This window comes from Grammomys surdaster, unplaced genomic scaffold, assembly GCF_004785775.1.
Source record: "Grammomys surdaster isolate TR1022 unplaced genomic scaffold, NIH_TR_1.0 125946, whole genome shotgun sequence".
NCBI classification, from domain to species: Eukaryota; Metazoa; Chordata; class Mammalia; order Rodentia; family Muridae; genus Grammomys; species Grammomys surdaster.
The window spans coordinates 3,041,644-3,055,413 of record NW_021620768.1 but is presented as its reverse complement, the minus strand read 5'-3'; positions in this window follow the sequence as shown (position 1 = coordinate 3,055,413).

The following is a 13,770-nucleotide window of genomic DNA, read 5'->3' as shown; positions in this document are numbered from 1 at the left end:
CAGGGGCAGGGGCAGGGGCAGGGGCAGGGGCAGGGGCAGGGGCAGGGACTTTCTACAAGGTTTGAGGTCAGTCTAGTCCACCATGGTGAGTTCCAGACCAGCCAGAGCTACATAGTGAGACCCTGTCTCTCACTTTCCATGCCTACTACCAAAAAAAAAGGCAAGAAAGAAAAAGAAAAAAAACAAAACAAAAAACCGAGTAATGGACTTCCTCATCCATTGGGTGGAACGCTTGCTGTCAGGATGCCTATGGTCAGTTTGAGTTCCTAGTTTGGTCTTTCTGGGGTTTCAGGCGGAGCTCAGGGTGCGTTGTTTCCGCTAGCCATCCCAGAACACACAGTCTTCTTAGCGCTGCATCCTGGCTCAGGCCCTTCGGGCCTCCCCACATCTGTTCTCGTAAAGGTCTCCTAGAATATGCCCTGTACTTGGATTGCTTAGCCTTTGGCCCAAGCAGAGATCATTTCTAGATGTTTGGGACCTCTCTGTGGCTCCTCCTCTCTGGAGCACTAGCCCACAAATTCCTGTTGCTGATCTTGTCTTTGCTGTCCTGCAAGGGTCCCTGTTGTCAACATAGGCTCTGCCAGCCTGTGCAGTGGATGGGAAAGTCCCCAGGCAAAGGTCAGTGTGAGGGTGGAGCTCAAGAACCTTCTTTCCTGTGGAAATTGCCCTCTGCCATCCACACAACAACCTTCAGCGTTGTGTGTGGGAGGAGTTACATTCTGTCTGTCTCGTGGGTCCAGAAACCCCCGAATCACCCCTTGATTTCTCTTGGTCAGATGTGGATTCCTAATGCTTTTAAATTAGGAACAAGTCATCAGAAGGGGAGTGCAGAATCCCACCCATTTGGGAGTCTAACATTCCTAGATCAACAACCCATGGGCTGTAATAAAAAAGTTAAAATACTTAAAACAGAACAACAAAAGGCACTAGCTTATGAGACGTTTTTGACACATAATGAAAGCAGACAAAATGAGGGGAAAGGTCCAGTTTTAACAAGGGAACTGTGAAAATTAATGAGCTGATTGAAAAGTTAACAAATAAAATATAAATTCAAAGAGAGAAATGATGCTATTGAAAATGGTTTTGTTTAAACATCAGAAGTCCACAGAATTGATATTACAAACATTTCTGTATTAAATGTTCATTTTGATTAGAGACCTGTCTGCTCCTGACAGCTTCCTGTCTTGGATTCTAAGAAGAAATTGAGCGTCTTTGGAGTTACTCCAGTTGTGGTGAGACAGCCACTAGGCAAGAACTGCCTCTTTTCATCTACAGACAAATTATTGTTCTGAAGGACACACTTGCAGAATAGTCACTGATTATATCTGCCAAGACAGAGTAACCAGCCCTTAATAATTCTGCATCACTAGGTCTGTCAGATGATCCTGGGCCAGAAGGCTGAAGATCGGATGCTCCAACGTTTTGTAGTATAGGGATTATACTATAGGTATTCAGAGGTCTCTATAAATTGGCTAAGTTTTAGAAGCTGTGCTTTGTGTTTCCCATAATTTCAGTTAATTCAGTCATTCTGTATTTCTGACGGGGTTGAAGACTTATAGTCTCATAGCCAATCCTGGCTATTTACTTTGAGAGAAAAGATTTAAGAGAATGGTTTTCAGCTGACATTCATTCTAAAGCCAAGAAAAAAAAGCCAGGTTCAGAACTAAGTCTTTTAGTCAGGAGAGATGACAGACATTCTGGTTAGTCAACAAAATGTTGGACTGGGTATTAGGTCTATCTTGTACCTTACTGATACAAATTGGTATAATTATGCTCTAATTGTATTTTGAAAGAAAAGTTTTATTTTAACAGGAAGGGTGAGATGTAGGAGGAGCTAAGGTGGGAGGAGTAAGGAGAGGAAGAAGAGGAGTAAGGAGAGGAGGAGGAGAATGAGAGGACGAGCTAGGAGATGAGAGAGAGACAGAGAGAGAGAGAGAGAGAGAGAGAGAGAGAGAGAAAGAGAGGCGGATGTTCACGTGTCTCCGCCAGCCAAAGATAGTTGGTATATCTAGGTTGGGTATTGGGTTACACTTCTGATTGTATGGGCATCTTGAGCATTTCCAAACTTATAAAGCCTTTGATTAACATTTTTTTAAAAAAGTTACTAATAAAAAAAAAAGGATGAGGAGGGAGGGTGATGGAATACATGTGACAGGAAATCGGATGAGAAAACTAGCTGGAGGAAGAAAGGGAAGGGGCAGAGGGAAACAAATCAGAACTCTAATGATACATGTATGAGAATGCTGTAATAAAACCCAGTACTTTGTATGTTAACTTAAAATACTAATAAAAAGCAAAAAGGAGGGGGGTAGGATAGGAGGTTTCTGGGGGATGGATGGAGAAAGGGGATGACATCTGAAATGTAAATAAATAAAATAGCCAATAAAAAAATAAAAAAAAAGAAAATGGTTTTGTTTGAAAAATTTAAAAAAATATGTTTTAAGCTGTGCTTGGGTGCAGGACTGTAATGCTAGCTACTGGAGATGCTATGGTAAGAGAGCCACAAGTCCAAGGGTGGCTTTAGCTGCAGAATTAGTTCAAGGCCACCCTGGACCACTTAGTAAGACCTTATCTCAAAAAGGGAAAAGGCTGAGGGTGTATCTCAGGGGTTGAGTTTTACCTTAGAACGTTCTGGGAATTCCCTGGGTTACACTACAGTAACACACGCACACATACATGCACACACACTAATGCTATAGTCAAAGACATTGTTAGAGACAAAGTTTTATTTTTTTAATAAAACATTTTTATTTATGTGTATTTATGTGTGCCTGCCTGGCTATCTGTGTCCACCACACGTGTACTGCTGAGGTAGGAGGGCGTGTCAGATCCCCTGGAGCTAGAGTTGTGAGCCACCTGATATGGGTGCTAGAACCAAACCCAGGTTCTCTGGAAGAGTAGCAAGTGTCCTTCACCACTAAGCAATTCCTCCAAAATTTTATTCTTAAAAAATTAATAAAACAAAAATCTCTGAATCTGGGTGTGGTGGCACATGCTGTACTCTCAGCACTTAGAAGGATGAGGTAGGAGAGTCAGAGATTTGCAGTCAGCCTGGGCCACAGAGCAAGGCCTTGCCCCCAAACAAAGTAGAAAACTGATAAATCATGGGAAAGAGGGGCAATAGTACAGATGATTATCAATGAAAAAGGTCATTCCTAAAAATCCAGGGAGATTAAGACAGAGGCTAATAAGGGGGTGGTTTTGGAAACTTGGATGGCATGGACTTATCTCTAGAATTCTCTTCCTTGATTTCTAAAACGGTGTCTTGACAGTGCTGGTGACAGAACCCAGGGCATGAGCACATCTGGAGAATACTCTGCCACTGAGCTACGTTCCAAACCCCTGAAGCATCCTTGTTTGTTTATTTGCTTGTTTAAGGCAAAGACAGTGTCTACTGACACCATTTCTGTTTAATGCACACTTGAGGTTTCAGCTTGTATAGTCAGACATGAAAACTAAAAGACATATGTTATTGGAAAGGAAAGGTTTGTGGGCAATGTTTCTTCTTTTTGCATTATTTATTTTATGTGTATGGGGTGTTTCTTAGTTAGGATTCCTATTGCTTTGATGAAACACCATGATCAAAGAGCAAGTTGGGGAGGAAAAGGTTAATTTGGCTTCCACTTCTATATCATAGTCCATCATTGAAGAAAGTCAGGACAGGAACTCAAACATGGTAGGAACCTGGAGGCAGCAGCTGATGCAGAGGCCATGGAGGAGCGCTGCTTTCTTATAAAACCCAGGATCACCAGCCCAAGGATGGCACCACCCACAATGGGCTAGGCCCTCCCCATCAATCACTAATTATGAAAATGCCTTATTGGCTGGGGCAGTAGTGGCACATGTCTTTAATTCTAGCACCGGGGAGGCAGAGGCAGATGGATCTCTGAGTTTGAGGTCAGCCTGGTCTACAGAGCAAGTTCAAGACAGCCAGGGCTACACAGAGAAACCCTGTCTCGAAACAAACTAACCAACTAAACAAACAAAAACAAAGAGAATGCCTTATAGGCTTGCTCTTGTGGACACAGCTTTCTAATTGAGGTTCCATGTTCTCAGAGATGTTAGTTTGTGTCAAGTTGACATAGAACTATCTAGTATAAGGTGTGAGGGTGTGTGTGCCATGTAGAACTATCTAGTATAAGGTGTGAGGGTGTGTGTGCCATGACTGATGCTGAGTCACAGGAGAGCATGCATAAGGCAGTTCTTTCCTCTTACCATTTGAGTTCTGGGATTGAACTCAGGTCATCAGGCTTGGCATGAAATGCATTTACCCACTAAGACATCCCACCAGTTGATGATGCTTCTTTATGTAGAAAGGAAAAAAAAAGGAATGATTTATAAGTTAATAGAAGTACCTGTGACAAGGAGATAGCTCACAGGATAAAGTGTTTGCTATGTAACCATAAAGACTGGAGTTCAGATCCTTAGAACCCATATAAAAGCCTGGCATGAATGGGAGTCGCCTGTATTCCCAGGGCTTAGGAGACCTATAGAGCATGGTCAATAGTTAAATACAAGGAATTGCTAGACTCTAGGTTCAGTCAATCGCTAATTAAGAAAATGCCTTATTGGCTGGAGTGGTAGTGGCACATATATTTACGCCAGTAAATATAAAGTGGAGGTTGGGCATGATGGCTCATGCCTTTAATACCAGCACTTGGAAAGCAGAGGCAGGTGGATCTCTGTGAGTTTAAGGCCAGCCTGATCTACAGAGTAAGTTCTAAGACACCCAAATCTACATAAAGAAACCTTGTCTCAAAAAAAAAATCAATAAAATAAAGTGGAGAGTGAGCAAGAAAGGCACCCAACTTTGGACTTCTACCTGTGTGTGTGTGTGTGTGTGTGTGTGTGTGTGTGTGTGTGTGTGTGTGTGTTTGTGTGTGTGTGTTTACTGCTGTGATAAAGATCATGCCCAAAAGCAACTTGGAGAGGAAAGGGGTTGTTTCATCCTATGACTCTCAGGTCATACTCCATAACTGAGGGCAGATGGGCCCAGAACCTGAAGTCAGGAACTGAAGCATAGGCCATGGAGAAATGCTTATTGGCTTATGCTCTGTCCTAGTTACTTTTCTAGTGCCCTGAAGACTCTAGGACCAAGGCAACTTATAGAAGACAGAGTCCATTGGGGCTTACAGATTTAGAGGGTGGGCTCATGACCATCATGGTGGGCAGGAAGGCATCAGGGAGGAAGGCATCAAGCAGGAAGGCATGGTACTGGGGCAGTACCATGAGTGAGAGCTTACCTCTTGACTCATAAACAGAAAGCAAAGAGAGCTAACTGGGAATGATGTGGGAGTTTGAAACCTCAGAGCCCACTCCCAGTAACACGCCTCCTCCAACAAGGCCACACCTCCTCCAACAAGGCCACACTTCCTAATCCTTCCCAAACCATTGTTCTACCAAGTGTCTGTGTGTGTGTGTGTGTCTGTGTGTCTGTGTGTATGTGTGTATGTATGTGTGCGTGTGTGTATGTGTGGGTGTTTTGTCTGCATGTATGTATGTGTACCTACCACATGCATTCCTAGTGCCTGTGGCAGTCAGACAAGGTCATTGAGGTCCCTGGAATGGAGTTACAGAAAGTTATAAGCCACAATGTGGATGCTGGAATCAAACCCAGGTCCTCTGCCAGGCCAGCCAGTGCTCTGAACCACTGAACCATCCTCCAGCCCTTTTTGAATAGTTTTTCAGCCAGACTTTCACTCTCTCTCTCTCTCTCTCTCTCTCTCTCTCTCTCTCTCTCTCTCCCTCTCTCTCTCTCTCTCTCTGACTATATAACTCCCATTATTCCACCTTCTACTTTCCAATTCTTTTCTGTCTTCTCTCCATCCTGTGGCTGAGGTTATCTGCTGAGATTTTGATTCTTACATTTTTTTTCTATTTTAAAATGTCTGTTTAAAGACATTTTAAATCTTTGTAAGATTTCCCTGCAGTTTTGTGTGCCTCTAACGAGAGTTCCTATTTCTTACTCACCTTAGAGATGTTTGCAATTTGTGCTGACACATTCTTTCATGTCTGCCATAAAATGTTTGTCAGGTAGTGTGACATCTGTGGCGTCTTGCTGTTGGCAGGACATGGCTGTCTTTTTTTATTCTTTTTGAGAGTTTTGGGGGGGTTCTGGGTTTGATGAGTTTTGGAAACCTGGATATTTTCTTCTTTCTTATAGTTACGTGACTGGATTTGAAACTGTTTTTTATTTGTTTGTTTATTTAGTTTATGCATATGAGTGTTTGGGGCATCACCTGCATCACCAGCAACTGCAGAGGCTAGAAGAGGGTGTCAGATACCCTGGAGCTGGAGATAAGAATAGTGAATGGTTATGTGAGTCCTGGGAACTAAGCCTGAGTTCTCTGCAAGAGCAGCCAGTGCTCTTAAATGCTGAGCCAACTCTCCGGCTTCATGATTGGTTCTCCACCCCCAAGAGTCCTATGGATGGCCATTCCCCCTCCCCAAAAGTATTGACTCTTCCGTCAGCTTCTTCTGATCTAGACCAGTAGGTAGAGAGAGAGGGAGAGTCTTATTCCTGTGGGCAAGCATTGATGTCTACACTTCTCAAGTGATCTCCATTGATGCCCAGGCTGGGCACAGGCACCAGTGGCTTCTTTACTTCCGGAGGATGAAACATGTGCCTGCCTGCTAAGACTTCTGTGATACCATCAAGAGAGGGTATTAAGGCAACTCATCTGGAAGTATGAGCTCTCTTCACTGCTTTGGTTGGTGTGTGAGTGCAGAGAGAATTCACTTCACTCAGAATAGAAGAGTTATGCTTTGGAGGTTTTCTCTCTTGCCAGGGTGCATTCTGGTGCTTTGCCTGGAGGAAGTAGGCTTGGGTGGTGGGAGAGTTTGTCGATGTCTGCTGGAATTCTGGGGTTGCAGTCTCTGAGTCTGGAATACATACAGCATAAATCCAAGAGAACCTGTCACCATGTTCATTGGATGCCAAGGTCTCTAGGCAGTCTGTCATCTTCTTGTCACTTCTGAGTCATTTTAGATATGTTTCATATGCAGCATTCTGGTTTTACTTCACTTAGCTCATAAAACAGGAAAGATCATGCCAATCCCATCCCAGGGTAGAGGTCCTTAAAATGGAGTGTACACTTTTAAATGGTTGTGAAAAAGCAAAATAAAAGATTTTCTGGTGTATTGTTAAGGCAGAATGGTGTGCATGCCTGTAATTCAGTACTTGGAGGACTGAGGCAGGAGGATCATGAGTTCAAGATGCCATGTAGATGCATGGCACAGCTTCAGGAAGAAGACGCACACTTTTTACAAAGAGTTAGGTGGTCTTAAGTAAATCCCTTTGCAGATGGCACATCGAAAAGAAATGTAAATCTCCTGTATGTTCATAGAAAGGTAAGGATGACTATGCTCTCATAAGACCTAAATGTATGTAATGTTTAAGAAAGAGTTCTGACTGTGGCCTTCTGTGTCTGGTCTCATGCACTCATTCAGTGCATATTTACTGAGAACAGTGTGTATACCAGGATTTTCTAGGACACATTTGAGTAGAATTCCAGAGCAGTGATTCTCAACCTTCCTAATGCTGGGGCCCTTTAATACAGTTCCTCATGTTGTGGTGACCCCAACCATAAAATTATTCTGTTGCTACTTTGTAACTGTTGCTACTGTTAGGAATTGTAAATATCTGATACACAGGACATCTGATATGTGACCCCCAAAGGGGTGGCAGCCACACATTGAGAACTCCTGTTCTAGAGAGTGACTAAGGCAGAGGTCCAGCTTTGGGAGTCTGAGTTGATCCCCAGCCTTTTGGAGGCACCATTGATCCTCCAAACCTTGGAACTGAGGACAACCTTGGAAAGCAGGTGGCAAGGGAATGTGCCGGGACTGTGTCTGAAGAGAAGAGTGGGGCAGGTGTGGTGGCCATGCCTGTGGTCTCAGCACTCAGGAGGCAGAAGTAAGTGAATCTCTATGAGTTTGTGGTTTGAGGCTAGCCTGGTCTATGAAGCGAGTTCTGGGCCAGTCAGAGCTATATAAAGAAACTTTGTCTCAACAATAAAATAAAAATGAAAAAAGCTGGTGGATGAGAGCTGGGTAATAAATTCAGATTAGAGCTTGGCTACAGGATTGCAAAGGTTCCTGCTGCCCCTGTCCAGAAGAAACACACGGAGAGGATGTGAGAACACTTTACTCTGGAGCACAGAAGGGCTGCAACAGAAGCCGACTGGGGTCAAAGCAGGTCTTTCCAGACATAGATAGAAGCTAAGCCATGTTTGCTTCCTGGTGGGAAAGGTCCCCACAGGAGAGACAGCTGTGGGGACAAGGGAAGGCAGCCTGAAGGGTGAGGTGGAGCAGACTTGTACTCTGTAGCACAGGCTAGCTTTGAATTGACTGTGATTTTCCTGCCTCAGCCTCCACAGTGGGATTATAGGCATGTGCTATCATGCGTAGCTAATAACAAGTCACTTCAGGAGCACTGATCACCTTAACATCCAGGCACAGCGACGTCTGGAGATATGGGGCCACTGTGAATGTACTTGTGTGTGTGTGTGTACTCACACATATGTGCAAGTGTGCAGATATCTGGGTTTAACTGGCCTTGTGGTTTCCCTGGTGAGAACAGTGGGGAGGGAGAAACCAGCCTAAGCTGGTGTGAGTGAGTGTTCAGGGCTGCAAGCAGTGGCTAGTGTCCTATATTCCTGCTCCCAGAATTATTCCCACCTCACTATTGCTCATCTTTCTCTGAGAAGCGCTGGCGGGGAGCCTCTAGGTCAGACAGTCCTGCTTTGTCTGTGGAGGGCTTGTGAGGACTTACACTTACAGCAGCCTCCCTGCCCCCGCTCCCCACACACACTTTGAGCTCTTCCCGGATTCTGAGAGGAAAAAGAGGATGCTGTTGCCTCTAAACCTCTGGGGATGAACCAGCAGCATAGACATCTCTGCACCTAGATGGCACCTCTCTTCTCTCCCCCCACCAAGGCTTGTAGATTACCCAGCCCACTGGTGAGCTCCTGAGTATGCCCACACAGCTCCCCTACTTCTCTCAGCCCCCTTGGGCCATGACCTTCTCTGCAACCTCCTTTTTAGTTTTGTCCACATTAAGAGTATGGAAATGTCCCTTTTCCCTCTTCCTGTTGTTGGGACACTTTCCTAATCCACATGCGGATGCAGAGTTGGGGGATGCAGGAAGTGGAAGGCTGTGTCTTCTCAGCCCATCCAAGGCTACCTTAGAGAGCAGGCTGAGGCCACCTGGGGAGGGTCACCCCTATAGCACAGTTCCTATCTCTTTCTAGAGTGCACAAAGGTTACTTCGAAGGAGTCTGATGCCTCCTACCCCCTCAGATAAGGAATCAGGACAGCCTTTGAAGTTCTCATGGAATGAGAGAGCATGGGTAAAAGAGTTGCCAGGTCGAATGGTGCCGGTAACGTTCTACCTGGAGGGTGGGGCAGTGATGGTGTTGGGCAGGATGAAGTTCTTAGCAACTTCTGCAGCCAACCTATTTCCCATCTGTGTACTGTAAGAGCCTGTGACAGCCCCTTTTCTGGATTCCAGGTCACCATGGCCAGCACATCTACTTTTTAAAAAACAAACAAACAAACAAAAAACAAAAAAAAAAAACACCAAAAAACCAAAAAACAAAAAAACCCCGTTGATGTTATTCCTGACCTCAGGGAAGCCAGAATATTGTATAGCAGACATTTTAGGACCAGTGTTTTGGTTTTGTCTTTGAAGACGCAGGTTTGCCTGTCTAGGACCTTAAGCGTAAGCATCCTGTGTTACCTACAACTCACAATGGAGTCATTTCGAAAGGCTCAGTCATTGTAGCCGGCTCAAAATTCACCTAGGGAGAACTTCCTTAAAGAGGCATGGTGTACCTGTTTGCTGAGTTCTCCTCAGGGTTTCTCCCTGGCCCTAGGCCTCCTTTCTTCTGCCATGCATTGTGTTTCTTGGGTTTCTGTCTTGGCCCAAACCCTGAAGAGGTTGGCATAACCCCACTGCCTGGGGCAGCGAACCACAGCCACCCACCTCCTTTGCCCAAAACTTACCTCCTGAACTCTCTTGGCTCTGGGCTCCTTCTTGAGGCTACTTCTAAGGGACCGGAACTGGCTAGCTTCCGGGGTGTCTGTGGAGTCCAAAGAAGCAAGGAAGGAAAGGGATGACTTTCTTACCAGCTTTGACTCCCCCACACCCACATTGCCCTCATCTTTTGGGGCACACATGTAGTTCCCCAGGTGGAGCTCTGCCAGGCAGAAGCCCCAAGCTGTAGGACTGAGCCACCCAGGAACTGTCACAGATCCTCAGCCTCAGCCAAGGTGCTGAATAGAACCGGCATGTTCTGGCAGACTGTTGGGGATTGGTTCTAATGCTTTAAATTAACCTGCCCCCACCCCTAAATCAGGCATCTGCTTGTCCAAACACTGAAGGTCTCCAATTGGTTTTTGATCAGTTAATAAAGAGCCAATTGCCAGTGACTAGGCAGGTAGACTGAGGTGACACTTTGAGGTTGGTGTGGGCTAGGAACTGGGAGAGAGGAAGCAGAGATCACCATGACTGGGAAGAACAAAGACCAGACCTAAAGGCCTACCGACGACGTGTGAGAATCAGGGAACGTGGCCACACAGGCCACTTCCCCAACTGGGCCTGGGGTAGCAGAGATGAAACATAGATTTAAAAAGATGTTACCTCAGGAGTACCAGATGAGTGTTTGCTAGCAGCAGGAAGGATCAGAAACGCCCAGCCACTAAGCTAGTCAAAGCATATTAATGTGTGTGCTCGTGTGTGTGCATGTGCATGTCTGTCTGTCTGTCTCTTATTTGTGAATCCAGATAGCCCTACTAATCTTCCCCAAGAATACCCAAAGCTCCCCTGCAGAAGACAAGACTCAAACCAGGGACCACACAATGGTGGTTCTGGATCTTCACCACTGACTGGATATCATTTTCTTCTCCAGGAAGAAGACACCAGAGCCTAAGGGGGCCACCAACCCATTTGTATCTCAGTGATGTGCCTGGCTGAGGGGTGATATTGGGAACAACAGCGTCATGTTCTGTAAATTTCCATCCCTTTAATGAGGGTCGTTGTGCCTAGGACCAAGTGTCTCTCTTCTTCCTTCCTGTTGGCCAAGTGCTGGGCTGTGGTCATCTTTACTGGGCAATTGACCACCATCCCTGTGCAGACCCTATGCAGCCTAGACAATGATGACTGACCTCTGGACCATCCCATCTCAGCCATTCATGTCGGAGGACGGGCATTTGTCTTCCATCCTCTCCTGAGGAGAGAACAGGAGGTGCCTACATCTCAGGACCTGGCCTGGCCTGCTTCCTTCAGCCTCTGGCTCTGCCCTCTCCTCACCTTAGCAGCTGCCATGCCAGTGGAGTGCTTGCTTGAATAATAGCTTTTCACGTCTGTTCCCGGAGCCTCAGTGTCCCTGAGGATCATCACTGCTGCTTAGTTCTTAAGTAGCTAAGGGAGACTTCCCATCTCTGCTTCCACTAGGAGGAGCCCCTAAGAGGACAGCAATTCCAGGCTTCCAGTTTTGTTTACAATTTCTCTGGGAGCAGATTTTGCTGTAGATGAAAATGAATAGAGAGTGAAACACTGGATGGGGGGTGGGGGGCAAGGTGGTGACTGTCACACTGTTTCTTTAGATCCAGATGGTAAGACATTAGTTTCCACACTCTGGAAACACAGAGGCCCTCTCCTTGCCCTGGCCCTTCTCAATGTTAAGGCAGAGGGTAAAACATTGCGTTGGAGAACTAAGACACAGTCCACCCCCCAGCTGGAGAAAAACGAAGCTCTGGGCTCAGGCTACCTGGGAGGCTGGCGGCCTTGTGCCCAGTGGTCAGGGAGCTCCACCCAGAGGGCATCATGGGTCATTGCATGAAAAGAGCCTACTGCCATGCTTGGGGAGGTCTTTTGACCTTCTGCTTCTGGATTTTGGAAGGTGGCCCAGAAAGGAGTCTCCTGATCCAAAGAACAGCTGCCAGGAGAGCCGGAGTGCCCAGCCCAGTTGTGTCTTCAGTCGACTCTGAGAAAGCCACCTCAGAGGATCACTTTCCTCCTGTTGTGGGTGAAAGTGAAAGGGCCTTCCTGGTATTTCATAGCATAGAAATGGCATCCCGGGGGAGGGACTCCTCGTGCCCTAATCAGAACCGGTCTCACCCCATACTAAAAGCCCAGAGTTTGGAGGTGGGAGGGCAGAGCTGAGTTCTGGAGAAAGGTGACTTTTTGTCTGGTTCCCCATTGTCTTTCAGTAGACTTTCTCATTAGAGACCTGTGATTGCCTGACCAGCAGGACCAGGGCTGCCTCTTTTGTGCAGGCTCCTATCTTGCCCCCAGCCCTGCTTCCCTCTCCTACAGCTTTCATCAGCTTCATCCCGGAGCTGGAAGTTAACAGAAGCTAGCAGAGACTTGTTGGGAAGCTGGTCTGCCGCCAAAGCCCGCTCCCTGTGGCCTCCGCCTTCTGCTTCCCTCCTGCCACCACCTGCCCCAAGGTCTGTGTTTTGTTTTGCAGAAATTGTGAATTCACACCAGGTGTCCATTAAATCCCCAGGGGAAATCACTGGGGCTTCTGAGAGAGAGCTAACTGTCTTCCCAGCTTCTGCCAGGATTCTGTGGGTCTTCCTGGAATCTAGGAGCTGAACACAGCCCAGGAGTTAGGGGACTGACTGAGGGGGTGCACCACCATCTGACTGACTTATTCTCTTCTAGCTGTGAGCCCAGAAGTTTGAAGACTTTGGTTGAGGTGCACTGGGCCTCCAGCTCACTCTGTCTGCCTGTGCTGCCTCAATCTTGAGGCTCCAGCATCAGTGAAGCAATCTGAGTTGCTTTCCGTCTTGCCTTTACTCACCTTTCCAAAGGGTAAAATCTTTTTTGTCGGGTTCTTTAGTCTCCTAAACTGGCATAAACATTTGAACCAAAAATAGTAAGCTTCCATTAAGTTAGTAGCCTGAGGCAGCCAAGCAAATTTTCCTCATTTTTGTATGCCAGGGCAGACTGGGGAGGTTGGAAGGGCTGTTGCCTAAGTTTTTGGTATTGCAATGTTGAATCAGGTAGAACAGTGAGCCATCACTCTAAGCAAATAAAGATTGTCATGTCTCATGTTTGGGGTTTCTGATACTTTCTCCTGGCTACTGCTTGCTGCCCTATCCTGCCCTCTAAACTGTGGCACGGAGACTGAGAAACAGCCATGTATCTCCTCCCACTTAACTCAGATCTTAGGCCGCGGGCGCCAAGCCAGGCAACATTACCTGGGTCACAGATACAAATTCCTTGCTTTCCCTACTGCAAAGAAGAAATCTGTCCTTTTTAATGCATGTTACTTTATGAGAAGCCTCAACTTAACATTTTGTCAGAAAAGGGTTGAGAAGGAAAATGGAGGATTGTCAAGAGCTGGCATTACAGTTTCCAGAACCTGGTATTTTCTGTCATATCAAGCGGACATGAACCCATTAATTCTTTAAATAAGTTTATTAGAGCCAAACTATTTAAATAACTTTATTTGATTCATCCTTTGGTAGATGAGAAAAATACATTACAAAATACATTATACAGAGGACAGCTCACAGTACACGTTACTAAAAACACAATCTACATGCCAGCCCCGGCTGGTGTTAAGTTCAGAAGGAAGCCTTACAGGCTATGAGATAGATTTCGGTTCTATGGAATGACTTATTCCCCTTGAATCCTCTGTGTCTCAACCTCACCATGTATTAGCACCCCTAATCTAGTGGGTGTAGGCAGAATTAGAGCAGCATCAAGTAGGACTGGTGAACTCTCCATCCACCTAAAGCAGCAAGACATTCAAATCC